Here is a 27,329-nt window from a genome sequence, read left to right on the forward strand (position 1 = left end):
TGGATTCTGTGTCTCCCTCTCTCTCTCTCTGTTCCTCCTCCGCTCACACTCTGTCTCTCTCTCTCTCTCTCTCTCTCTCTCTCTCAAAAATAAACAAAGATTTTTTTTTTAATTAAAAAAAAAAAAGAAATGTCCATGATTTCTGTTGGTGTCAAAGTTGCATATAGTGTGAATACCTCTGATTTGTTGTATAAATTGATAATCGAAGGAATGTTAAATTTCAGTTAGAGGTTAGTAAAATGTAGAGATGTGATTTCTTTTTTCTCATCTGAGTTCAAGAAATCCCTGAACTGACCTCTGATCTAGACTTAACCCCCTTAAAAGCCAGTATCATATCCAAACCATATTAAAAATTCAGAATCTGACACAAAATTTGGCATACAGTAAGTGCTCGATAAATGGGTTTTTTTGAATGACAAACTCACAAATAATGATAGTTCACCTGGGTTGAGCATGTAATATGTGCCAGGTACTGGGCTAGCTCCCGTTTTACGGGTGAGGAATGGAGGCATGGCTTGGTCATATAACTTGCAAGATTTTACAACCAGTAAGGGTTAGCCCAGGAATTCAGATGCAATTATTTCTAACTCCAAATCCCCCAACTGACTGCTAACTTCTATGCTTTACTGCTGACGAATAAATGAAGAGATAAATAAATAAATAACTAAACAAGAATTAAACAAGGAGATTTCTCAGTGCTGAGATTCTTTTTATCCAGAGGAAACAGATTAACTTTAACCATTTCCCTGGAAAAGGTATTCTCAGAGGGAGGGCTCCTGAAACTTAGGGAAAGGTAACCAAGTGCTTACACATATATGTTTCTGAGTTCAGCAATTCTCATTTCATTGTTTTTTTTTAATTACACAAATAATATTTATACACATAAAAGCATATATATATATATATGCATTTAAAGTAAAAAAATTAAACTTTCACTTACCTGCCTAATCCTACTCCTCAGAAGTAACTATTAACATTAATAGTTTCCTATATAGATTTCCAAACTCTTTTTTAAGACATACACCATATATTTATATCTATAGGCGTGTACAGACATATATGGACACACGTATGTATTAGTATGGCATTACTCTTTGCATATGTTCTACAACCTCCTTTTTTCCAAAGCACCATATCATGGGCATCATGTCGGTTTAGCATATCCAAGGTCAATGTCATGTTTCATTAACGCTGCATTGTATTCCATTTTATGGGTCTATTATAATTGTTTTTATTATTCTCTGATTGAAAGATTTAGATCGTTGTGTCTTTTGTTTGTTATTGGAAGCCACATAGCAGTGAACATTCTTGTAACTATCTTGTTTTAAATGCTCCTACAAGGATTTCTGTAGAGTAGCTTCTTTCAAGTGGATTTGCCTGGTTAAAAAGTCATATGTTTTTATTTTATTTTTATAATTATGGCTAAATTCAAGAGGAGGCACTTCAAAGCTTTCATTCCCGAGAAAACTTTCCGTGAGGTTTTAACTGACTGTGAGATCTCAGGATCTGTCCTATCTCACTTCTAAACTCACACAATTCCTTTCAGTGCAGTAAAGTTAACATGCTTTCTGTATGCCACACTCTCTCCCCCCAGTGCACGTTTTAGCTCCTGCCCCAACTAACCTTCCCTTTAGAAGCAAATGATTTCTTTGCAGCAAAACTCAAACCCCTCATGTTTCAGAGTGAAGATTAAATTCCACCTCTCCTGCAGATTGTTTCCTTAGAGGTCAACATACAGTCAACTGCAATGTTATCATGTCCACATTCAAACTCCCTTCTCCTTTTCTAAGTGTACCAGCACCATCTCCCAGCCATCCTATTCCTTCCTACCACAGTGGTAGAACTAAGAAAAGTCTCCAAGAAACTACCACCAACTAGGTTGAAGTGTGTGTTGCCATGGCCAGACTGCAGGGAAACTAGCTCAGAAAATCCGCACTGGTATTCAAAGAGCCTCTGAATGTTTGAGAATAGCTTGTTTAATGTAAGTGTCACCCACACTCCGTACCCAGGTTACTCTCAGGCGGGTCCATGTCCCAGCTTGGCGTCTCAATTACCGCCCCCGGTGAAGAAGTAAGAACCACCTCTCAGAAAAAGAACTCACTTTTCGGAGAGAGATTGTCACTCATTCCACCCTCAAATCCACTGTAACAAAGTATAAACCCTTCAAGGGAGTTTGAAAAGCGAAGGCCTTGTTCATGCATTTGGAGACTTAGATTAGATCCTTAAACTCTTACTGCTTTACTTAATAAAAAATCTGGGTGAGTAAATTTCTGTCAAGGCTGCTGGAAAGGCTCACCATTTAGTTAACAATTAACATCCAGCAATTGGGCTCCTAGAAAGCCTATGTTTTGATTACCTGGTTCAGGTCGTTTTTTAAATGTCACTTTAAGCATTCAGAATGAAGGTTAGAAGGAGGTCAAATGGTGGTGGAAGGAAAGACCAGGTTTTGTCTCACTAATTGACCAAGCAAGGTTGGAAGGTGGTAAGAGAGGTCCAGATAGGGGGTTGAGAGCCCAGATTCTGGAACCATTTTATTAACTGAATTTAAAACCCAAACTTGCCATTTGTGATCTTGGGGAAATTACTTAATTTTTCAGTGCTTCAGTTCCCTTATTTCTAAACGGGGATAATAAGATAATACCTCATGGGGTTGTTGCAAAGATTAAATGAGATACCTACATTATAAAGTACTTTGAAGGGTACCTGGAAGGTAGGAAGTGTTCAGCAAATCTTAGTAATACTATTTTATGTTTTAAAGATAAGAATAAGTGATCCCTCCAATTTTGAAATGAAGACAATTGGCTACGCAGACTCTTTTCAGATTTATATTCAGATTTTGCTGGTATTTTTAGGTTTTACAAATAGCAAACCCCGCTAAAAATAAAAAATTAACTAGACTGATTTTTACATTTCAGCTCCATTTACGCTGTGTACAATCTTCAAGTGATGAGGTTTCATTTTTATTAGTGCTGTTAAACTATAACATGCTCCTTATCTCACCCCGGGTGTGGCTCACGCTCAGAGTGCTGTTGGCTTTGTTGAGTATCCTATCTGTTGTGACTTGGTTTCTGTAATCACTACCAATAAGGTTGTGAGAATCTCCTCTTGTTCAAAGACTATTGCTTATAAGACACGAGTTAAGTCATTAATTTCTCAGAGTCTTAAAGAGTTGTAGGTCTCTTTTTTCAAATGGGGGGGGGGGGGAGGAGAGAGGTCAACAAATGACTAGGATTTAACCCAAATGATTAAAAGGACAGGATGTTCTTTTTCCCTTAGGGGCCACTGAAGGAAATGAGAACTAAATTTAATATTACGAGTTCTCATGTTCATAAATTGATGTCTTCGGCTTATGTGGCCTAGTAATTATGCCCTGCTTTGGAAAGGCTTACTTGGAAAGTTGAGTCTGATGATAGAAATTCAGGGGCTGGGAGGACTAAGTAGAAACTATGAAATAAAAGAGAGGTTTGAGAGTTTCCAGAAATGTGTTTATCTCACGAGTAAACTCAGAGCAAGTTTCGAGTAAGATTTATGTGTCATGTCCCAGCCATCCTATTCCTTCCTACCTCGGCGGTAGAACTTCCATCAAGCCACGGAGCCCTTTCACTTGCCTCTGCCTGCTGATGTGTGTTATTCAGGCTCTGCTATCAGACATTGACACTTTAGTGAAAACGCGGTCCATGTGCTACTGCTCCCCACAAGGATTTGTTTCCAAAGCCTTAATTATAAGTTGCATGTTTGTTAATTTCTGTGTCATAGGTTATATTGCAAACAACTGAAACTACCCTAAGCAAAACAGAAATGTACTGGAAGAAGAAAGTTTGCAGCTTGTAGAATTTTGAAGAAGAAACTGAAGAACCAGGTCTCACCTCTGTGAGATCCTTGCAGCAGAATCTAATCACATTCTCTTCAGGGACCTCCCTCAAGATGAACTCTGATCTTCTTAAGTCTCTGTACCACTCTACTCAATATTCAAATGCTAGGGAAAGGACATCTGGTTGGTCCAGCTTGGAGCCAGCCCCTCGATCAGGGGGAGGACAGGGCCCCAACATTAGAGCAGTGGGGTTCCTCAAAGGAATACTGAAGCACTCTTACTAAAAATGGAAATAGATGCTATGCAAACAAAAACATACATTTACTACAATCACCAAGTAAAGGAATTTCACTTACCTGCAAATAGGTGTGGGGCTCAGACACGTGAGAGGTATGATAAAAGAGGAGGATTGGCCCAGCACTTAGGGAGCCATCTTTCTTTACATGAAGGACCCTCGTAAGAGACTCCTTCCTAGTCTCCAATGATAGCGTGTAAGTTAAATGAGATGGGAGGGACCTCAGGATTCTTTCAATGGTTTTCTCTCAAAAGTTTTTAAATCAACACCTTGTGATTTGGCTGTATTTAAGAACACCATTGAATTCTCTGAAGCCACACTTTGAAATCTTTTGGGATGGTGCTGAAATATGGTTTCTAAGGTAAATGTATGAATGAACACTAATATATCTAAGTCACTAGTTTCAACTATGGACCACTGGTCATCTACAGCGCTGGCTAAATATGCATTTTCCTCAGTACAACTATTAAAACGGAGTCATGGTGGGGAGGCGATAGGGTGGGGGCTGATTCTGAACTTTTAATAAGTTTGCACAGGTGGTTTTGATGTACCTTTGAGAACCACTGAACCAGACCCAACAAATCCCAATATTTATGGAGCATATACGCTGTGCCAACCAGTGTTCTAGACTCTGGGCATTGAACAAGGAACAAGATTAGCAAGGTTCTTGCTCTTTTGAAGGTTCTTTTGGGGAGGAAGTTAAGAATGAACAAATAACAAAAAAAAAATTAACTGACAAGATAATTAGAGTAGAATATGTATTCTGAAGGAAAAAAAGAGTAATCTCAAGTTTAACATGACCAAACAGAAGTGTTCACCTTTACCTGTCATGCTACTTTTTCTCAACTCTCCTCCATCTCAGATAATGGTGCCCTCATCCACCCAGATGCTCAGGCCAAAGGCCTGGAGATCATCCTGGATTGACTCCTCTCTTTCCCTCCATTCCCTTACCTCCCATGTACACTCTATCAGCAAGTCACATCAGCTCTACCTCCAGACCCCCAAGTCCATTCACTTCTTATCTCCACAGCCATTCCAACAAGACCCCATTTCCTCTTGTGTGGATGGCCTTAATGGCTTCCTACCTGGCTTCCCTGTCTGATCACATCTCTCCAGAGTCTATTCTGTCTATGGCAGCCAGAATAACATTTCAAAAATATAAATGACACCCTAACTTTCTTTTGTTTAAAACTACCCCAAAGTCAAACTCTCACCCTGATCTATAGACCTGTGTGATGTAGCTCCCACCCAGCTCTCTGGTCAAATCTGGGGCCCTTCTGTCCCTTTCTCACAGTGCTCAACCATCATGCCCTTCTCTCAGTCCCTCAGACACATCAAGCTTGTTCCTGCCTCACGACTTTTTTTTTAAGCTTATTTATTTATTTTGAGAGACAGAAAGAGAGAGCATGCACAGGGAAAGGACAGAGAGAGAGGGAGAGAGAGAATCCCAAGCAGGTGGGATTCTCAATCTCACAATGTTAGGCTCAGTCTCACAAACCGTGAGATCATGATATGAGCCAAGATCAAGAATTGGGCACTTAACCGGCTGAGCCACCCAGGCACCCCCTGCCTCATGACCTTTGAACTTGCTTTTCTCTCCAGCTGACGACTTCAGATCATTTGGGTCTTGGCCCAAATGTTACCTCCTCAAAGAGGCCTTCTTCAGCCATCCTAACAGCACCCCACCTCCACCCTAGTCATTTTCTATTTTTGTTTGTTTGTTTATTTTTTTATTTATTTTTGAGAGAGACAGAGACAGTGCAAGTGGGGAAGGGGAAGAGAGAGAAGGAGAGAGAGAATCCTAGGCAGGCTCCGTGTTGTCAGTGTAGAGCTCAATGCACTGCTTGAACCCACGAACCATGAAATCATGACCTGAGCCGAAATCTAGAGCTAGACACTCAACCAACTGAGCCCCCCAAACCCCCCACCCCAGTCATTTTCAATAGTCTGTTTTATTTCCTTCATAGCCCTCACCATCTGAAAATAACCTTATTTATCAATTAGCATCTGTGTTTTCCCAGTGCAATAAAAGTTCGTGAGTGCAAGGATTTTTGTCTGTTTTATTCACTACACTATTGCTAGCACCCATCATGGCTAGCACACAGTAGGAGTTCAGTAAACACTATTGTCTCGATGAATGAAAATAAGTGGGTGAATTAATGGAAAGTAACTCAAGTGGGACTACTTAAACAGGCCGCCAGTAAACAAGGGCTGAGTTTTCAGGGTTATGGGTTTGGGGACTACATAGATTCTAACTTTGTCCTCCTCAAACTTCATTCCAGACAAACAGGTTTACTTGCTGTTCTACCAACACACCTCATACTTTCCTGTCCCTGTTTAGTGAAGACACCTCGGTCACGCATTCACCATGAGCACAGCCCTGACTCAGAAAACTCACATACACACTTCTGCCCCTGCCACCTCTGTCACCAAAGGCTCTGCTCTTCCCCCCAAGACAGTCCTGCTTTTCTTCCTACTCTGAGATGCCTTGCCTCCTCTCGCCGGCAAAAAATGACCTCTCTCTTCCCTGATTCCTCTGGGACTCTTTGTATATACTATTTACCCTGAATCAAGGCCAAACGTGTGCCTTGGGCAAGTTATTTGACCTCTCTTGAGCCTTAGTTTCTTCATTTGAAAAATAGGATTAATAATACTGATTTAGCAATACTGATAAAATGGTCAAATATAACATCCATAAGATGCCAAGCACAATGCTTGGCATGTAATCACTCATTAAATGATAGCTCCAACAATTTTTATTTCTTCTAATTGACAATAAAACTGTAATTATGTCTTAATAATTATTAAAATGAAAGCAATATTATTGACAATAAGGCAGATATTTATTATTTACCGTGTGCTAGGAGTTTCACATTTATTACCTCATATCTCATATCTTCACATTTATTATCTCATATATCTTATATCCCAGATGATTTTGCAATCTAGTTGCTTCATACGTTTGCATTTTATTTCCCAACTACATGTTTAGGGCATAAGCTATGTCTTAAGGTTTTTGGTTTTTTTAAAAAATCTTCCCAGTGCCAGACTAGTGCACAGTTCATAGCATGTGCTCAAGAATTATTTGTTGTAAATGATATGATGATCTGCAGCTCTGAAGTTTAGTGACTTGCATTATGTCAGAACATAAGCTGATCTGGAAAATCAGACCAATTCAGCTTGCAATGTAAAACTTGGGTTTGGGGCGCCTGGGGTGGCTCAGTTCGTTGAGCGTCTGACTTCGGCTCAGGTCATGATCTCGCAGTTCATGAGTTCTGGGCTCTGTGCTGACAGCTTTGAGCCAGGGGTCTGCTTCAGGTCTCCCTCTCTCTCTGCCCCTCCCCCGCTCATGCTCTGTCTCTGTCTCTCTCTCTCTCAAAAATTAAAAAACATACTTTTGTTTTTTAATTTAAAACTTGGGTTTAGATATGTCAGCTGCTTCAACAGTGTGCTGGTGAAAACTCTGCCTTCCATTCATTCAATAAATACTTTGAACACTTACCACGTGCCATAATCGGTTATAGGCAAAGACTTCTAAAATAAGGAAATGATGACATTTATCTGTGTTTCTGGCATGTTTATGAAGTCCTTTTTTACAGTTGCTCATTCCTTCCAAGAGACTGGCTCATAAGCTTTATCTAAGCACTTAGAGAAGGTACAAAACATACAGCATAATGAATAGTTAGGCTCTGGAGTCAGAAAGCCTCGGTTTGCATCGCAGCACCACTGATGCTTTGCTTTGAGATCCTGGGAAAGTTACTTATCCTTTTTAAGCCTTAGTTCTTTCATCTGTAAAATAAAAATAATAATAGTACCTACCCTTAGGGATTATTGTAGGTATGAAATAAAATAATGCACATGAAGCATTCAGGACGGGCATACTATAAGAACACAACATATTAGCTATTATTAAACAACTAATTAATTCATCTGCCTCTACCAAGCACACTAAGGACTGGACAAGAAGAACATACCTTTAAACTCATCTTTGAACAAGGAGACAGGGAATGAACATACACTTAAGTTCCGTTATGTCAGGTTTTAGAGTAGAAGCTCTCCACATGTTGTTTAATCCTCACAATAACACAGTCAAACATGTAATATCTTACAAATGAGGACGCTGGGGCTCAGCAAGTTTAGTATCTTGCCCAAGTGATGCCATAGAAGGAGTGGATCCAGGGTCAGTGCTCCTCTGAATGCCTCTCACATAATGAAAAAGGACCCATCTGCATTTTACTCATTGTGACTCTGAGAGTCTACATACATTGCATTGTTCCTAAAGGATAACAGTGCCCAAATTTTGGTACATGAGAATCCCTTGAACTGCTTTAAAAAACTCTCGACCCAGGGCTCACCCTAAAATATTCCAATTCACGCATAGAGCCCAAGAATCAGTATTGCAGGAAATAGCCCCAAGTATTTCTGTCGCTGGTGGTTACTGATCACATTATAGAAATAGTGCCATGAGGATTAAAACGCCTGTCCTTATTTTTTTAATTTTTTTTTAAAGTTTATTTATTTTGAGAGCAAAAGAGAGAGAGAGTGCAGGAAGGGCAGAGAGAGGGGGAGAGAGGGAGAATCCCAAGCCTGTTCTACACTGTCAACGTAGAGCCCGATGTGGGCCTTGACCATGACCTGAGCTGAAACCAAGAATTGACGCTTAACCGACTGAGCCACCCAGGTGCCCTTGAAACACCTGTTTTTGAAATCAGGAATTCAGACATATATATTAAAGATTAGCAGCTGAAATCTTAAGGCCTATGTCCTTAAGGCCTATGAAATGTAAAGATAAACTGATGTATTTTAGGTTCACACAGCACTTGCACATTTGTATTCATTTTACAGTTTCTCTACATAGATACTGATAACTTAAATTGATTTTGTATAAGTTTTTTTTATTATTTTGTATGAGTTTTTATGTCCCACCTGCGAGGGCACTTCTCATTCAGAGTATCTTATTTATAGTGGTTGTTTGGTTATTAGTTGCTTATTTACTGGCAGCTATTTATTTAGCTATGATGATTTTAAAAGTCTCACCAGGGGAGCCTGGGTGGCTCAGTCGGTTAAGCGTCCGACTTCGGCTCAGGTCATGATCTCATGGTCCGTGAGTTCAAGCCCCGCATCGGGCTCTGTGCTGACAGCTCAGAGCCTGGAGCCTGTTTCAGATTCTGTGTCTCCCTCTCTCTCTGCCCCTCCCCTGTTCATGCTCAGTCTTTCTGTCTCAAAAATAAATAAACGTTAAAATTTTTTTAAAAGTCTCACCAAATAGTAAATGAATAAATGAGTATAAATACCTTTTTTAAAAAGAGGAGGAGACCACTAAGGATGATATTTCATTAATGTTACAGAAATTTATCAGCCCTGATTACTGAAACAGTTGTATAAGGACCTGTCAGGTATTTAGCTGAGATAATTCCTCTAAAATAAACCATATAGGTCACATAGTACTAATAAGATATGTTGATGAATCTTTGAGTATTGTCCAGATTACGTCTCCTTAGGTAATGAAGAACTCATTAGCATGAATTTCATGTCAGTTCTTCCTACTCTGTTCCCCAAGTACTTTCCAGATGGGCCTGGCATAAAAGGGTGTTCAAAATGTATATAGGATGACCAAGTTTCAAATGAATGGGTCACCTAGCCCCTCCAGTTAGGTACATGACAATACATAGTATGAAAAGCCTGTTGTGCTTCACTGAGTTTACTTTTTCTGAGAGCTTTTTTAAAAAGGTAAATTTGGGAGAAGGAATGGGGGAGCGGTCTCTATAATCAAGTCTTAGCGCTTCATATTCAACTGCAGATGCATATTCCCCGGGTAGGGGAAGAGGCTCAGAGCCTCAAAGCTGTTAAATTGGAAGCAGCAGGGTGAGTGCACACATGCACACACAGGGAGAGATAAACCTGTTTGCTTTCTGAAACAATAAGTAGTAAAACAGGTTGTTTAGGCTAAAGTCCCTTGAACTAGGTAATTGATTTTAAATACATCTGCCTATAATAATACCTTACAGTTACATAGTCCTTTGAAAACTTCAAAGCATTTTTACATTTATTATTTCATTTGAACTTCACAACAACCCTGGGAAGTAGGTATACCAGGTATAATCCACCGTCACCACCACCTAAAAGATGGCTAGACTGAGGCATAAGCATGTCAAGAAACTTCTCTGAGGTCACATAACCAGTTGGTGTCACAACTAGAACTGGAGCACTGGAATTTTGAAACTTAAGCCTGTGTTTTCTTGGCAGAAAGCGTCTTGGCTACGGCTCGATCTACCCAGAGTTCATGTGGAGATTTGCAGCTACAATTTAATTGGAGAATACAAATCAGGCATGCCTAAAGAGCTCTACAGAAAGGAGATTGTTTCTCTTAGATCATGACTGTGTTAGAAAAGGGAGGTAGAGAATAGAGTCAGTTGTTTCAGACAATGCAAATTACAAACAAACAGAAACACTTTGTAATCAGTTTCTGGATATTTTGGGGGCTATTCATTCATTAATTCGCGTATTCATTTTTTAAAGTATCTATTAAGTGCCTTTATATAAGAGACTGTACTCAGCACTTTGGGGATGATACAAAGAAATGTATTTAATGGGGAGGGGGGATGAATTATGAAGATAATTGCCATTTTATTCACTGCCTATTACCACCTGGTAGACGAAATGCCTTCCTTGCAGAAGAGCAAGATAAACCAAAACAGATGAAGAAATTGGGCAACTAATTTCCTTTAATTCTCTCCCTGTAGGAAGCATTATTTTTTTAAGTCAAGGTGATAAATTGTCCTTCCAGATACACATAACACCAAGTTTGCTATGTCATCTAATATAACACAGACTAATTATAATGACCCCTTGAAACTAGGGAGAGTAGGCTTAGGTTGGTGTCAGGTTCTTTACCAGGAACACCAGATCAGGATTTAAGGGAAAATGTTAGTATCTAGCACAAAAAATGACTTCCAAAAAGCATCTCTGAAGGCCAGAATTAAGTCTACAATACTTTCCCCTGCCTGGCTCCTAAACAAACTTTTCCTCTTGGCAGACATGCTTAAGGATGTAGACAAAAGGGAACAGAGGCACCAGTGGGCACGAGGAAAACAACCAACAGAATCGAAGGCCCTGTCATTTGAGTGGAAGATAAGCCAAGAGTTTGCTAATGAGTGTTTCCTTGGAAGTCACTTTATTTCTTTATTTATATGTTTATCTATTGCTGAGAGAGAGACAGAGACAGAGAGAGATCAGGGGAGGGGCAGAGAGAGACAAATCCCAAGCAGGCTCCAGGTTCTGAGCTGTCAGCACAGAGTCCGATGTGGGGCTTGAACTCACGAACCCTGAGATCATGACCTGAGCCAAAGTGGGAGGCCCAACTGTCTAACTGATTAGGCCATGCGGGTGCCCCGGAAGTCACTTTTTGAAAAAAGCGTTTTCCTGGACAAATTCCTTCACTTTCTAGTGTAAATCCAAAGGCAAATTTTGTGCTAATATTACACACATTGTAAGTACTTGTTGGGTATTCCTTAGTTTATACTAAATGTACGTAAATAGTGTCACTGAATGAAACTACTGATTTTTGTCGTGCCGGGTCCAGCTCAGCCCTCTTTGTGGGTATGTGAAAGTGTGTGTATGTCCATACGTGCTGTTTATTTGCCTTGTGTGTATGTGAAGAGTGGAGACTCAGAGTAAATCCCAGCTCTGTCCCCATTTTGCTTCTCTGGGTTTCCATTTTTCCATTTATACAATTTCAGGATTCGAGTCAGTGAGCTCTAAACTCTGTTCCAACTCTACCATCCAGTGATGCTTAGTTTTTAGATGTTTTCATTATTATTAAACAAAAATTATGTACTCCACTCAATATACTTAGCAATACAGCAGGGTCCTGTTTCAGGAAAATACGTCATAGTTAGATACAAAATCTTAAGTCAGATAAAATTAAGTTTCTTCATTTTACAATAATGATTATTTGATTTGCAAAATAATTCCCCAAATGGCAATAAATAACAAACTCTGGTTATACGTTTAAAATAAAGATTTATTTTTAATCCAAGTTTTCATGAAGAGTAATTTAGAATGAGACACACTTGCATTAAATTAACAAAAAATACAAGCACATAAATGTCATAAAATCATTGTATTTTGGAATGCTAAGGGAAAATTTCAACCCGACTTCCTCATTTTACAAAATAGGGAACAAAGGATCAAATAAGATTACTTATTACCTCAAGATCACATATGCACCCAGCAAAGGCCTTGAAAAGAAAATCAATGGCAAAACATTTTCCATATTTTTCTCTATTCACATTATGAACCACACCTCTACATTTACTTATGAAGAAAATAATCACAGCTGTTCCATGCTTAAATCAAGGCATATTAATTATTGAATAAAATTTAAAGTCATAATGTAGACTATCAAGTTCATCCTGTATGGGCGCATCATATTTTAATAGTCTAAATAGTAGATTCACATGCATTTAAAGTAAGTTAGTCTACCTATGAGTTTCTTAATTTTGCTGACTTTTGAATTGCCACTGAAATAACAGTGCTTTGCTATTATGGTCCAGAATTATTTTAGATACATTTTTCAGTATTTTTATAAATAATACTGTGATTTTTTTAGAACATGAATACACACTGAAATCTGTCAATAATATGTTTTCTAATATCAACATTCACTGAAATTCCAGGTATCCTTATAAGTGTTAGAAGGCTTGACTCCATTGCTCCCAGTCACATAAATGAGTTTCATTTTATTATTCTTTTCGGCATACTTGTGTTAAATGCTAGTAACTTCCTTTTATTCGGTTATCATTTTAGCGCAATGATTGTAAATTAAATATTGGCACAAAATACTAACCAGTTTTCAGGCACACCACTTTATTTTTGCCATGGACCCCGATGTTTGAAGTTACTAGAGCTCTTTAAAACTAATGTATGCTTCCAGCAATTCATTGATTCATACTAAATCAGTCCAGTTAATTTTAACCTTGACCTCCCACAGCTGCACTGCTTTACTCAGTCCCAAAAAGTCCCTGCTTCTGCTTCTTATGAAGCAATAGTAGAGAGGAGAAACAAAACCCATTCCTTTAAGAAAGATTCCGCCTCCTCTTTTATAAGTAAGCGCCTAATGGTATCTGGGGAGTCTCTGCTAAGTCACACACTTTACTACTCAGCATTGGGAGAAGCTGCTGCTGCTGCTGCTGCCGCCGCCGCCGCCGCCGCTGCCGCCACTGCCGCTGCCGCTGCCGGTCTGTGGCTGCAGTGGGTTTCTGTGCAGCACTGCAGAATCCACACCTACAGAACAGAAGACGCACACGTCTACTACCCTGGACGCAAGAAAGCCTTGCATCTTCAGCAGGTGAGCCGATCTTTTATCCGTTCTGTCCAGAAACTGTGGGAAAGGGAATGATCCTGGAAAAGATTGCTCATCAGACATGCTTGAAATGGATTATGTTAATTTGTCTTCCTTTGCGGGGGGAGGGGGGGTGTCTAGATTTGTGACTGGCAAATGCTGTATATACTGGAGACTATTGTCTGATAAGTGCTGTTAACATACTTTTTTTTTTTTGCTGTTTATTAAAAGGCTAACCTTGATGCATGCAAAAGCTTTTCATTTTTTGCTTTATAAATGCGAGAAAACATCCAGCCACTCCCAATCTCTCTCTCAAATACTGCAGATATTTTTAAATGCCAAATAAAATGACAGGCTGAGCGTTTTCTAAATATTTTCTCCCCAAAGTTAGGAAGCCTTCCCCATGATCCTTTAGGGGTATTTAAAAATCATAAGGCATGGTTAGATTTTGAGCAGATGGGAGATGGTGGTAGACTGAAATTTCTATAGCCTTAGTCCAGTGGAGAGAGAAAATGAGGATAAATGAATCACAGTTTGTGCCAACACAAGATTCATTTTCCACACTTCATATGTGGGAAGAGGAAACTACATTTTAATTAGCACATTTTTAGGGAAGAGGGAGGGGATAAAGATGAGGGGGATGGCATGAAGTATTTGAGGGGGAAGAGAAGAGTCTGCAGAGGAGGAAGGAAATGAAGTGGACTGTCGCCAGTGCCTTGGAAACCAAGGGAGATAAGGGTGGGGAATGAAGTTTGTTCTGCTTGGTAGGGTGGGGTTGACTCAAGGGACCATGAATAACCAGAATGGCGCTTGGAGGGGTGTGCTTGTGAGTGGATTCGTGCCCGTGGAGGACACGTGTGAGGGAGGGATGTGCCAGTCGTAGGTGGCAGAAAAAGATACACATTCCTGGGAGGTCTGTCTCGAGAATAGCTTAGGGTGAGAAACGTGTCTGGGCGATGGGGTTGGGGGGCTCAGTGTCACCTGTGGATGGATCCACATCCCTGCTACTGCACGTTGCAAAAGTTTACCCAGCCCCGAATTCATTTTCAAGGCTGGCGCTGCCTCCCTCGACGTTTCCCCTCCATGATGTCAGCTCTTATAAGGTCACAAGGCCAGGGGCCAGAGTAGGGGTGAAGACCCTCCACTGGTCCAAGAGGAGCAGGATTGAGAGAACCCCGGCCCTGCCCCTCTGTGGACGTTGGCGGGGGGGGGGGGGGGGGGGCAGGAAGCGCCCAATAGGCAAGCATGCTGAGAAAATCTAGGCCCCTCCTATGGGGGGCGTGCGGAGGTCGAACCTCAGCAGTGGCCTCCCTCTCAACACCCAGCAGCCAGAGAAGGCGGCAGAGGTTGACAGAAAGCGGCGGTTCAGCCTTGGGACGGGGAGGGATCGCTCAGGTTAGGGCGGGCAACATTTCTGAGGTGCCTCTCCTCCTCCTGGTACTCGGGTTTCCGTATCGGGGTCGTTTCCCCCTCCGACCCTCAGGGGACGCCACGGATCGGAACTGCATAAACCAAAGGAGGACGTTGAAGAGGTGCCAAGCAGCCGCCTAGCGCCAGGCCCTCCGAGAGGCCCAGCCGCCCGGTAGGTCCTGGCGGCGGCGGCTGCACAGATGTGGTGCTAGAGGGCGGGGAGGGGGCCGCAGCGGGCGGAGCCAAGGCTCGAGAGGGGCCCTAGGGGCCGCGAGGGGCGGGGCCCTAAGGAGGCGGGGCCCAGAACATCCTGTGATTCCGAGGGGCGGGGCTAGGACGCTCGGGGGCCCAAGGGGCGGGACCAGGGGCGTTTGGGGGCTGCGGGGCGAGCCTTTGGGGGGCGGAGCCAGGGGCGCTTGGGGGCCTAAGGGCGGGGCTTAGGGGGCGTGGTCAGAGGACGTACCGGGGGCGCTTGGCCAGTCCCGCCAGAGCGCGAGCGGCCCGCCGGTAACGGTCGCCAGGGCGAGTGGCGGGAGGGGAAGGAAGGGGGGTTAAATTATTTTTTTAAAAACTGTGAGCGAGAGCCAAAGGCATCGCGACCCAGGTGTCGCCGCTTCCTGCTGCAGAGGGCTTGGCGCCCAGGTCCCTCCCTTCTCACGCCCCCTCCCCTTCTGCCCTCCCCTCTGGAGCCTCGCGGCGCTTAAGAGGCGGCGGCGGCGGATCGAGCGGCCGCTGCAGTCCCGGCGGCCGCGGAGAAGGAGGAAGGAAAGCACAAAGCCCGCTGCGCGAAGCGAGCTGCGAGGTAATCCTGAGAGAAGAGAAGGCGCCGTCGTTGAGCCCCTCCTCCCGGCGGGGACGGCGGGCGCCCGCGCGGGCTGGGCTGCGGGACCCTTCCAGGGGGTCTCGCGGGGGCTGGAGCGGCGCGGCTTGTGGGGCCGATGGGACTTCCTATTGGATGTTCCTGCGGCCTCAGGTGAATCTCTCTCTGCCCCCGCCCGGGGGCCGAAATGGGAGCCTTGGGCTGGTGCGAGGGGAATAGATTTGCGGGGGAGGGCCTTGGGGCGTCGCGGGGTGGGCCCGATTCTAGGGCGCCCTCTGGTTTCCCTGGAGAGGGTGAGGCGTTCTGAAAATTGTGAGCTAGTTGAAGCGTCAGTGATTCGGGAACCTTAGCCCTGAAGGTGCGCTCCCGGAGGGTGGGAGGTTGCTGCACTTGGAAAAGGTGGAGGGAGGTAAGGGAAGGAATGTTGGTTTGTTTTCCTCATTGAAAAAACTTCTGTTACAAGTTGGAAGTATTCAACTACCTTTCTCCTGTGATCCGCGCGTCCCCATCCTCCGGCGCGCACACACAGCCCTACAAACGCTCACACGTTAGGTTGTGCTTCCTGCCTGGGGTGACAAGCAGAGTTGGCAGTGGGTCCGCTTTGCTGGTGTTTGGGGCACGTCCAGCCTCTTTGGAAGTATCCTATAAGCTGAGGTAAGACCACAGAGACAGGTAGAAGAAACTAGGCCTCCATTAAATTGGCAAGAATGGCCTCAGGTGAACTTTTTTGTTGCAGAGATTTAATTGCAAGTAGGTGCCCGCTTAAAATGGGAGCGTAGTAAAACAACTCATTTCTTTGGCACATGTGCTGTTGCAATCGACCACTGTAGTGGTAAGGAGAAAAACGGAATTTCACTTAGCCAGGAGGTTTTGAGTTGGGATTATATGAGCGAGTTGAGTTTGGTGAGCGAGTTGATAAGATTCTGGGGTTGGAACCAGCTACATAAACGTGTGTCCGTGATTATGTTAAATTATACAACATGTTAGATTTAGCAGTGTGAAGTGGTTGCTTTTCTGGAATGAAGTGCCTCTGCATCATGCCTGGTGTATCCTAATTTGGACTTCAGAAGACTTCTAAAGAGGGTATTGTTGAAGAGACTAAGAGTGCAGTGTAATCTGTCGTTAAAATAAGATGTTTGTTAAAAATTTGTGTGATTAAGGTATGGTCCCCACACATTTATACGGTTAAGTTTAAACTTCGGGAGCATATGTGTAAAGTTTTTTTGTCTCTAAATCTTGATTGCATTGTAATTGCCTTCTAACTCCTTTTGCTTAAGTTGAGTGGATTAATTTTGGACAGGGAGGGCCAAAAAAAAAAAAAAAGCCACTACATTTAATGCTTCAACTTTTCAAAGAGTTCACTTTTTTTTTTAAGGTGTTTATTTTTTTATTTATTTTTTTTATTTTATTATTTTTTTTTTTAAATTTTTTTTTTCAACGTTTATTTATTTTTGGGACAGAGAGAGACAGAGCATGAATGGGGGAGGGGCAGAGAGAGAGGGAGACACAGAATCAGAAACAGGCTCCAGGCTCCGAGCCATCAGCCCAGAGCCCGACGCGGGGCTCGAACTCACGGACCGCGAGATCGTGACCTGGCTGAAGTCGGACGCTTAACCGACTGCGCCACCCAGGCGCCCCAAGGTGTTTATTTTTGAGAGAGCTTGAGAGAGAGAGACAAAGAGACAGAGTGTGAGCAGGGGAGGGGCAGAGAGAGAGAGGGAGATACGGAATCTGAAGCAGGCTCCAGGCTCTGAGCTGTCTGCACAGACCCGGACATGAGGCTTGAAGTCAAGAACCATGAGATCATGACCTGAGCCAAAGTCAGATGCTTAGCCCACTGGGCCACCCAGGTTCCCCTGAAGAGTTCACTCTTAAAATCAACCTCAAATACTGGCATGTTGGTAATAGTTTTTAAAGAAAAAGTGGTGTATCAATTTTGAATGTTAAATGTAATTTTTTTAATGTTTATTTAGTTTTGAAACTTTTAAAAAATGTTTATTTTTGAGAGAGAGAGTGTGGTGGAAGGGCAGAGAGAGAGGGAGACCACAGAATCCAAAGCAGGCTCCAGGCTCTGAACTGTCAGCACAGAGCCTGACATGGGGCTTGAACCCCAGACGAGGAGATCATGAGCCAAAGTCAGACATTGAACCAACTGAGCTACCCAGACACCCCATAATGTTTGTTTATTTTTGAGAGAGAGAGATAGCGCACATGCGCGGGAGCACACAAGCAGGGGAGGGGCAGACAGAGTGAGGGAGTTGGAGGACCAGAAGTAGGCTCTGTGCTGACAACAGAGAGCTTGATGTGGGGCCCAAACCCACAAACTGGGATTACGACCTCAGCCAAAGTCAGATGCTTAACCTACTGAGCTACCCAGGTGCCCTGAATGTTAAAGATTATTTAAGAATTCTTGAGATTGTTGTTTTTTGGGACATTCAATATGTTATAGCTTTTTACATGTATGATAACAGGAAATGTTGGTAAACATCTGACATGACAGGTGATCATAAAACACCTGGGAAATATTTATTTTCATGCTAGAAGGATTGTATTTTCAAGATAGGTTTACATTCTAAAAATGAGAAAATTATATTGTAACTTTGCTATTTCTGGCCCCCTTTTTTCAATAATGTTGTACTGGGAATAACATGAGCTCCACTCAGTGATGTTTAAAATGAGGATTTGGTGTTTGTAAAACCAGAATGTCTTTGAGACTAAGAGCACATAGCTTCAGCTCCCACACGCAATCCTAAAGTTTAGACTCAAGGTAAGGCCCCACTTGTGCAGTTGTGAGGTTTCCTAAAGTAGGTGTATCACGTCTGTTTTGGTTACACCTGAGCCTATATAGGTTGTTAGCTGTTTAATCTGTTCTGTTGCAAAGCAGGTGGTTAGCAGTACTGGGCAGCACTTATGCGTGCCATCAGGGTGTAAGAAGCATTTGTATTGAGGGAAGAAATCCTATAAAAAGCATAGAAACCCATCTGTGAACAAATTCAGTTTGTAGAGTGTTAAGGAATGATAATCAGAACCTTAACCGAGTGGTGTTATGTAAAGTGTTTAGAATATAGTATGGTTCTCAGTGCTTTATGTGTTTACCATCGTTAGTATAGAAAATGACTCTTTCCTGGTGGTTCTATTACGCTACCTAGCAAGTGAAGACTCAGCAAATACTTGTAGCTACTAATATTTATTTCCTCTACCTCTGCACCAGTTTTATAGGTTTTACTTATTCCTCATGACAACCCAGTGACTAAAGAGACATAGAAAGTTTAAGTATTTTGTCCAAGGAGTATAGTTACTAGGCGCTACAGGCTGGTTCTGAACCCAGAGTGTGACTCTGGAGTGAGCCTTGCTATTATAGTTGCAATGGTAGTTACAAATCATTGAAAGGTCTTCGCGGTGTTCCCAAGACTACAGCTGCGCCTGTGCTTGTTTAGCTACAACTTGGTGTGTTAATACCACCAGGTTTTTAAATACGAAGAGTGGTGATTAATCTGCATTAAGTAGAATCACCTCTTGACTTTGGAAGAGGATTCTTTTGATTCATACAATGTATGTTTAGCTAGGATGCTGGGATTTGAGCTAGAGTATGTTATCTTTTTAATTACTAAAGATATTAAAGTGTCTCTCTCTCCTCTTTTTTTTTTTTTTTTTTTAAACTTACTAGGTGTTGTTGGACCCTACCAGCCCCAAGAGGCACTAGTTCCCCTTGGAGAGATTCTGGTTCTAATCAGTATCTAAATCAGTAGGCCTGGTCTTCTGACTATCAACAGCATACCAACCTAAGATGGATTTTAACTTAAATTTGTTCTAAATATCCCCTCAGATGCCTTCTAAAATTAGCTGTAAGATATAACTTGTGGCTTATACTTTGTCACATTCCTCAAGGAATTGTGTGTTGCTGCTTCACCAGTGTAGTTGAGAGGTCAGGCACATAAACCATAACCCAAATTAGGAGCTGTTTTAAGTAATGTTTAGAAGTATTAGTGTAGGGGCACCTGCGTGGCTCAGTCAGTTGCATGTTGGACTCTTGATTTCAGGGTTGTGAGTTCAAGTACCACATTGGGCTCCATGCTGGGCTTGGAACCTACTTAAAAAAAAAAAAAAAAGGAATTACTGTAGAGAACTGAAAAGTCCTTTTTTTGATAGTTTAGTGAAACATAAAGTTAGGGAAAAAAATTTTTTTAATGTTTATTCATTTTTTGAGAGACGGAGATAGAGCATGAACAGGGAAGGGGCAGAGAGAGGGAAACACAGAATCTGAAGCAGGCTCCAGGCTCTGAGCTGTCAGCACAGAGCCCGATGGGGGGCTCACACTCACAAACTGTGAGATCATGACCTGAGCCAAAGTTGGACCCTCAACCAACTGAGGCACCCAGGTGCCCCAGGAAAAATTGTTTTAAAACAAGCATATGTTGAATTAAGGAAGCTCAAGCTATATTGAAGATACAGGTTACTGTTTCTCATCTAAATAAGCACTACATTTTTTGGCTAGAATTAATGTTCAGGGTTGTTTCCAAATCCTTTGGAAATACTAAATATGTAGAGTTGGAATAGAAAAAAAGTCTTAAATGTCTAATTAGAGCCCTATTCTTTTAAACAGACACCTTATTTAAAATTGAGGAGCTGTAGACTGTCATATCGAGGTTCAAAATGAGTGCCCTAATACTTTCTTTCATGTCTTCTGTGTTAATGGTTTATCATTTGATCTTGGGGTCCATTCCAGTCCACTTATTTTTTAAGTGTATTTAGAACAGTGAGAGTGAGCTCACGCATGCATGGGGGAGGGGCAGAGAGAGAGTGCGAGAGAATCTCCAGTAACCTCCACACTGTCAGCTCTGAGCCCTTATGCAGGGCTCAAACCCATGAACTGTGAGATCATGACCTGAACCGAAATCAAGAGTTGGACGTTTCACCAACTGAGCTACCCAGGTGCCCCTCCAGCATATTTATAGATGAGATTATTATGAGGTCTTTCAGGTTCTGCAAGTGACTAAGCTTTCTTGGCCAAAAGCCAAGACAATCTGAAATTTTTACTGTAATGGGTTGTATGTATTGAGAATCCTCCATATCATACAGGTTAGAAGTCTTTCGTTGACTTGAAAGAAAACATGTCGGTTATTCCTTGTATATAATAACTAGATGAGTTTAATTATTTTTTTCGTCTTGCTGTCACTGGCTATGTACACACATGTGTGTAACCATCCTACTTGGGGGATATTCTTCCTTTCATGTAAAGTTAAAAAATTATTCACCTGGAATTCATGCAATACATAATCTGAGTGTCAACGGTATGCATTGGACAATTTTAACTGAAAATTAATTTTGTGTTAATTAAAATTAAGTGTTGGAGGAAAAAAAGGTTTGTGAGCTCTTTGTGACCTCTTTATGTCACGTGTATTTTAATCTTTTATATCTGGACAAGTTTCAAAATGCAGTTCAAAATTGCACAGTTGAAAACCTATTTGGATGTTGAGATGGTACTGTTTAACTTACTCTGAAGCCTTAGATGATAGTACAGATAACGAGAATCAGTCTCTTGTTTCCTTAAACTAATTTTTGTTGGATACCTTTGAAAAGCTGCATTAATAATCTCAGGTTTCTAGGACATTACTTACTATACTGAAAGAGCAATTTAATGAGTATCCTAGAAACCTTAAAGAATGAATGTGGCTTTCAATGTTATCTAGCATAACCCAAAAAGTGGTACCATGATCACCATTTTATAAAATGAATGAAACCCATCTTCGACATTAAAAAGTTTACTGTAGATTTCCTTCTTAGGAAGATAGTATAGTCTGTTTTCTAACTATGCCAAAGCTGAACTGTTGTTGTAAAAGATGTCTAGGCTTTGACATATAGTTACATCTGCTAATGAGTTTAGATGTAAATTGAGCTTTTATCTGATGTAAAACCGAACCCCGTTGCCACCATATACTTTATACTTACTTGTTTTTAAAAGTTGGCATTAGTTAAAGCTTAATTGTAACTCCCAGGTATAAGATGAACTTTGGAACTATTTGTTTCAAATTGTCCGAAACTGTGCCTGAGGATACTGGTGTATAGGCGGTACATTAGCTAGCATTTAAGATTGCTACCTCCTCAGACAAGGCTACAATTTGAACCTGGGATGATGAAACTCCCTTTTAATGCAGTACGCACACATGGTTTCCACAGGATAAAAATTTCTTACAACTAGCCAGCCAAGGGTAAGAACACTTTTTGGAAGCTTAAGGACAAATGACATAATGTTCTTAAAACCAATGTCTCAAGAAGTGCACTGTATATATTAATAAAACTTCTGGTGGGGGCGCCTGGTTGGCTCAGTCGGTGAAGCGTCCGACTTTGGCCCAGGTCATGATCTCACAGTTCGTGAGTTCAAGCCCTGCGCCAGGCTCTGTGCTGACAGCTTGGAGCCTGGAGCCTGCTTGCGATTCTGTGTCTCCCTCTCTCTCTCTCTGCCTCTCCCCAGCTCATGCTCACACTCTGTCTCTGTCAAAAGTAAATAAACTTAAAAAAAAAATTAAAAAAAAAAAACAACTTCTGGTGCTCACAAGGTGCATTAAGACAAGTAGACATTAAGGCAAGTGATTCATTAAATAAGATGGAACTCTAACTCCAGTTAACATACATGAAATTGTTACTTTGTGCTATTTTTCATACTCCTTTAAATTTATTCTAATATATATATATATATATATATATTTTTTTTTTTTTTTTACTCCCTTATCCCCTTACCTCTTTGGAAAAGGAAAGGTATGAATTCAGGAGTCTGTTTAATTAAGCTCCTGGCTGTTGTTGGTTGCCTCCTAGGGGAGCTGGAATTCCAGCAATGTAGAAAAAGCAATCAGGTTGGAGAAGTGCTGAGTTTTTCAGTATCTTGGGAGTTGGTGTGTGCCTTTAATTTGTCACCATCAGCAATGTTTCTGTGACGTTCTTCCACAATGGCTCAGCTATCTTGTACAAGGATAGCATTTCCTTCTTCCTTTTACCATACAATATTCTCATGCTGTCATCTTTTGATCTGCTGGAATGACTAAATGCCATAGCAAAAAAAAAAAGGGGGGGGGGATTTACTCCGTATCCTCATGGAGAAGATAATTAGGCTTACTTGGAGTGTCTGAAGAAATGTATTTTGGGATCAAGTCCTTTCCAGGGACTCTTTAAGAACACTCTATTTTTAATCCTTCAGAAAGTAGAGCCAGCAACTGTCAGCTGCATTGTCACTTCTAATCTCATTTGTCTTATTAGTACATGAAAAGATTCTATCAGGGCAGTGTTTCTTACTATCTAAGGAAGTGGTTGGGGAAGGGTGATGGTCACAGCTCAAGTGGAGTTGTGAATGGCCTTAAGTGCATAGGATGAGCAGCACAGATAAGAGTGGAAAGTGGAAAAGATTGGCAATGGAGTTGATGTACTGGTCTTGTTGTTTGTCCCACTCCCCCAACTTTTTTTTTCTCACTTTAACTTTTAAACTGTGTTGTTGTTGTTGTTGCTGTGTTGCTGTTTTGTTTTGTTTTACCTTGCCTTCCTCTGACTTTTATTGCTGGGACTGAGTTTTACCTCACCTAGAGAAAGGTGGAATTTTCAAGGTGATTCGTATCTGATCCCTTAAAAGCTTGGCTTTCAGCTAGAGTGCGCTAACAGGAATTTCCTTCCATTGCTCTCCCCAACTGTCAGTTTTTTAAGTTTCAAAAAAAGATCTCAAACAGAAGTGTGAGAAACCTTGTCAGGTAATAGTTGGAAACCATTATGCATTAAAATAAGATACATATTATTAATGAATCATAAACCCATACTGTTGAAACACCTTTTTGCAAAACTAAATCTACAGTAATTTTGTATTCGGCTATTTCTTTTTAAGTTGGTATCGAAAGTTATTTTTAACCAAAACGTTGAAAGTAATATGAAAGAAATACATCTTTTATTGGTCTTAGTGAATGTTGATAATGATAAAAATCATAGTTTTCTAAAATATTATTAAATACTCTAATAAAATACTAGAGGGACAATGATTTGGTCACTAGCCACTGAAAGACCGTCACCTCTAGAGTAGAAAGTAATCAGAAAGGAACATTTTATACCTGAATAAGAACGGTATATCTGCTTGATGTAGTGAAGGCTCTGAGAAGCTGATTACTTGGTAATCACTTGAGTTAGTTGATTTTATATTGTGTTTGATGTTATATAATCTGAATTTCTCTGGGCTCTTTAAAAGTGTCTAGTTGGACCACCAGCTTTTGATGAATGCATTTCTGGTGGGATTGTGACTATCATTAAGTGCTTTGAAGAGAGAAACCCTGTTTTGTATCACACCTGACTGTCACAAAACATGCTTCTTGGAGCTTGTTTAATTTGGGCTCAAAGGGAAGAGTGCCATCTACTGAATGGCCAGCATCACGTTGAGCAGCCCCAAGTTTTTCTTACAGAACTCTCCAGGCTACTGAAGAAACCAGACTGAGCTTCACTGAAGAATTCGACAGGATCTTAGTACTAAGTGGAATTGCTGCTTCCCTAATTTTAATTATACTTTCCAGCAGGAGGCCTAAACCCATGATGAAGAACTAATTCACCATTTGTTGGATTGTGTGGGAACGGAGAAAGTTCAAAAAGTTGTTGAGACTTTGTATTAAAAAATAGTCTAGGAATGATGAAATCATTATTAAAAGTGGTAAAGAAAATTATTTTAATGAGGCATATTTCATTAGTAGTTCTGCTTATTGATGGCTTCTGCAGACAACAATGATATTGTTTAAAATTTGGGCCTAAAATCAGAGAAATCACTTGTTTATCTGGAGGTAAGGGTTCTAAGAGTATTTGAATATTTCAGTTATTTTTTTCTCTTGCCCTTTTGTCTTCGTTTCTTTTTACTTTGTCTCCATTTCTAAGGCACTATTCCTGCTTGAGTGATTTCACTGTTTCAGAGTGGATTTTGTTTTCCTGTACTCAAGGAGCCTCCTGGATTGTTCTGTCCAGTTTGTCCTAACTTCCAGAGACTGTCAGTGATAGTAGTCATGGGTAGAGCTAGAGGTCACAAAGCCAGTTATAGGATTATGATACCTGGAATAGGCCTGTCAAAGCCAGACAAGAAGGAACTTTGACAATATGAATTGAAAGGAAGCTTTGAAATTAAAATATCTTTGCTGTTATATATCCTATGTAATTAATCAGTAACCATTTTTCTCAGCCCTTAAAACCTGCCAAGGATTATATTAAGCACTTTACATAAATTATCTGGAATTTAGTTAAGTAACTTGCCCAAGTTCATACCGTTGATAAGTGGCAGAGTCCAGGGCTGACTGCTTTAAACAGGATGCTATACTGCTCATTTATTTAAGTTTGTTCTTGTTGGTGACTACACAAAGACTTGAACCAAGATCAGAATAGTATTTATGCCTCTGCTGGAAAATATTGGTAGTTTTTTGTTTGTTTTTTAAAAGGGTGATGAAATGGGTAAATAGGATTGAAATTTCAGAAAGATCAGGAAGTATGTAAGATAGACCTTCAAATATTTGCTATTTGGTTTATCTAAAATATTCATTTCTTTATTCTTTCTCTATATTATTAACTTAAAACCACAAGAAAAATTTGAAACAGTGAATTGTTTCATGTTGCTTAAAATATGCTACTTCATGGGAGGAGGGGTTGGGCTACAGAAGGGTTTTATGCTGGGATTTTGGCGGGGGGGGGCGGGGGGGGTTGCTGTAGGGGAGGGGAGGGATGTGTTAATTGTCTTTCTGTATTTTGCTTCTAAATATTTTTAGGTAGTAATACTGTAGTAATACCCCATGTCCACAGCACAATAAAACTCAACCATGTGCCAATCAAGATCTTGGGGGAACAATTTGTTGTGCACACCAAGTGTGCTCTGAGTACCGTACCTCTAATATATGTACCAATAGTTTTGAATGCATTATTTTCTCAATTAAGAGAAATACCTACTCTTTGAATGTGGTTTTGGCTTTTAAAACCTATTTTGACCTTAAAATATCTTGATTACTTTAACGGGTTGGGAATCATTGTTTTAGTATAACCAAAAGCTTCTAAAATTGTAGTTCAGTGATGGTTGTGCTGTGTATTCTAAACCCAGTCACTCCTTTAAGACGACCTTCCCTTTCGTATGTAAGAGAATTATGCTTTGCCTTTCAGAAAACCCCATGGGAACATCAATTCCATAACTCCTTGGATTCTGACTCTGCATTCCAGTCAAATGTAGGAAAGGTCAGCAACAACTAAGATGACAGCACAAAAGATGTTACTTGCCCGTGTGTGATAAATACTGGATGACAGGTACAGATAACAAAGGCTATAGGTCATCTGGTCAAGAAAGGAGCCCCATAAATGGAGTGGTCAGAAAAAATCTCCAGGGGCGCCTGGGTGGCGCAGTCGGTTGAGCGTCCGACTTCAGCCAGGTCACGATCTCGCAGTCCGGGAGTTCGAGCCCCGCGTCGGGCTCTGGGCTGATGGCTCAGAGCCTGGAGCCTGTTTCCGATTCTGTGTCTCCCTCTCTCTCTGCCCCTCCCCCGTTCATGCTCTGTCTCTCTCTGTCCCAAAAATAAATAAACGTTGAAAAAAAAAAAAAAAAAAGAAAAAAAGAAAAAATCTCCAGCACAGAGGACAAGGGTGGGCCTTGAAAGACAGGATAGGACTTCATTAGGTGCAGGGTATGGAAAGGATTTTTGGCAAAAAATTACTGTCCATGAAAATATTTTTTTTTTCTCTAGTATGATGGGAGATCGTTTATAATAGTGGTTCACAATGTCTTCCCACTGCAAGGCACATAAAGGCTACAGTATACTCTTATCAGAAATAGTGCCAAGGACACACATCCCTAGGAGGTATATTAGAGTATTGCAGGATGAGAGGGAGAGAGTGGTGGTGAAAGTTAACCTTACGTGAAACCTGGTTCTTGTGAACCTGATGTGAAAATGACTGGTTCATAGAAACCTCCTAACACTACTATTTTGAAGTAATGCTTAGGGAAATTGGTACTTGGAAGAAGACTTCTCATCATTTCAGGGTGCCTGGGTGGCTCAGTCGGTTAAGTGTCCGACTTCGGCTCAGGTGATAATCTCATGGTTTGTGAGTTTGAGCCCCTCATCAGGCTCTATGCTGTCAGCACAGAGAAGGGGCCCAGAGGCTGCTTCAGATCCTCTGTCCCCCTCTCTCTGCCTTTCCCTGCACACATGCACGTTCTTTCTCTCTCTCAAAAATAAATAAACAATAAAAAAATTTTTTTAAATTCTCATCATTTAAAAATTTTTTTTTCTTTTTTAATGTTTGTTTGTTTTCAAGAGAGAGTGAGACAGAGAGCAAGCAGGGGAGGGACAGAGAGAGGGACACACAGAATCTGAGCTATCAGGAGCTATCAGCACAGAGCCCGATGTGGGGCTCAAACCCATGAACTCCGAGACCATGACCTGAGCTGAAGTCGGATGCTTAACTGACTGAGCCACCCAGGTGCCCCAAATTCTCATCATTTCTAACACTGAATAAGAAAAGCCTCTTTTGGGGAAGAGATGTGCCTTTTTAAAAAAAATCCGAATTTGTCCATTATGTACTTTGCCAAATACTGGAGTGTAATTCTGTTGATGGCTCTGTTGTATCTTTTAAATCTAATCTATGGATAGAGTTGTTCATATTATGAAAT

At 41.2% G+C, this 27,329-nt stretch overlaps 1 protein-coding gene across 8 annotated transcripts in view; it reads left to right on the forward strand.

Moving 5' to 3' along the window:
- Positions 1 to 13,256: 13,256 nt before the first annotated feature.
- ADD3 (adducin 3) overlaps positions 13,257 to 27,329 on the forward strand; it is a 126,498-nt gene continuing 112,425 nt past the window's right edge. For 2 of the 8 annotated variants that reach the window (XM_047825303.1, XM_047825311.1), the window contains exon 1: positions 15,357 to 15,661. The gene's annotated coding sequence lies outside the window, so the exon portion shown is untranslated. Of the gene's footprint in view, positions 13,456 to 14,769; positions 15,032 to 15,356; positions 15,662 to 16,310; positions 16,334 to 25,828; positions 25,970 to 27,329 lie in introns of those variants that run through there. The other 6 variants (XM_047825305.1, XM_047825304.1, XM_047825309.1 and 3 more) reach the window with 6 other exon arrangements.

This window comes from Prionailurus viverrinus, chromosome D2 (assembly GCF_022837055.1).
Source record: "Prionailurus viverrinus isolate Anna chromosome D2, UM_Priviv_1.0, whole genome shotgun sequence".
Lineage (NCBI taxonomy): Eukaryota > Metazoa > Chordata > Mammalia > Carnivora > Felidae > Prionailurus > Prionailurus viverrinus.